General features: G+C 40.5%; 1 non-coding gene across 1 annotated transcript; it reads left to right on the top strand.

Annotated features, from left to right (window-relative positions):
• The first annotated feature begins 812 nt into the window (after window positions 1–812).
• LOC112504104 lies at window positions 813–919 on the top strand. Its single transcript, XR_003068125.1, has one exon. It is a non-coding gene; the product is annotated as a small nucleolar RNA R71 (small nucleolar RNA).
• Window positions 920–1036: the final 117 nt, after the last annotated feature.

Raw genomic sequence — 1036 nt, 5'->3', positions numbered from 1 at the left:
CCTTAGGTGTTTCCGTGTCACTAGGCAAAGTTCCTTGAGGTCTATTCTTGAGATCCGTGGCAAATTGGCCAAGTTGGGTCTCAAAACTCCTCAAGGTGGCATTGGTTTGGTTTATAAAACCTTTAAGTAAATATTCGAGTGAACCATTACCCTCTGATGCATTTTGTTGCCTAGGTGCATGTGGTTGTGAAGATTGTCCACTTTGGTACATGTGATGATTACCTTGCATGTGATTGTTACTTTACATGTAATGACCGCCTTGATTAAATCCCGGGGGATTCGAAGGCCGGTTTTGGACTTGAGTTGTCCCGGGGCGTTGAAGTCCTTGATTTCCGGCCCATGAAAAATTCGGATGGTTTCTCCAATTTGAATTGTACGTTGGAGAAAATGGGCTATTTCTTGTATGGTTTCCAACATAATTTACCGAAACGGGGTTTCCGGGGTAAAACTCATAAGAATGACTTTCACCACAGAAAACACAAGACTCAGTCATGGAAGAATTAGACATTATGGATTGGACTTGATTCTTTTCCCCATTCAAGTTTAAATTATTTTTAACCAAATTAGTTAGAGCAACAATTTGGGCATTCAAAGAAGAAATGGCATCAAGCTCATGAATGTCCGAGGCAGATTTAGAAATGACAGCACAAGGGTTAGACCATTCAGTATTATTATTAGAAATTCGTTCCAAAATGTCATACCCCTCGTCGTAGGTTTTAGCTGTAAACGCACCACCGGCCGTTGCGTCAAGAATAATCTTAGCGGCACTAGAAAGTCCATTATAAAACGTTTCCAATTGAATACAATGAGGGATTCCGTGGTGAGGACACTTCCTAAGAAGGTCCTTGAATCTCTCCCATGCATCTGATACCGCTTCATCTTCTTCTTGGCAAAATGCCATAATTTCGTTTCTAATCTTTACATTCCTTGTCGGAGGAAAGTATTTTTTTAGAAAATTTTCCGCCAAATCATTCCAAGTAAGGATCGAGTTTGGTGGTTGAGAATTTAGCCATGCTCTAGCTCTATCCTTCAATGT

Source organism: Cynara cardunculus, unplaced genomic scaffold (genome assembly GCF_001531365.2).
Source record: "Cynara cardunculus var. scolymus isolate 2C unplaced genomic scaffold, CcrdV1 Un_Scaffold_4617, whole genome shotgun sequence".
Lineage (NCBI taxonomy): Eukaryota > Viridiplantae > Streptophyta > Magnoliopsida > Asterales > Asteraceae > Cynara > Cynara cardunculus.
The sequence above is the reverse complement of the archived record's forward strand: the minus strand, read 5'-3'. Positions and strand labels throughout refer to the sequence as shown.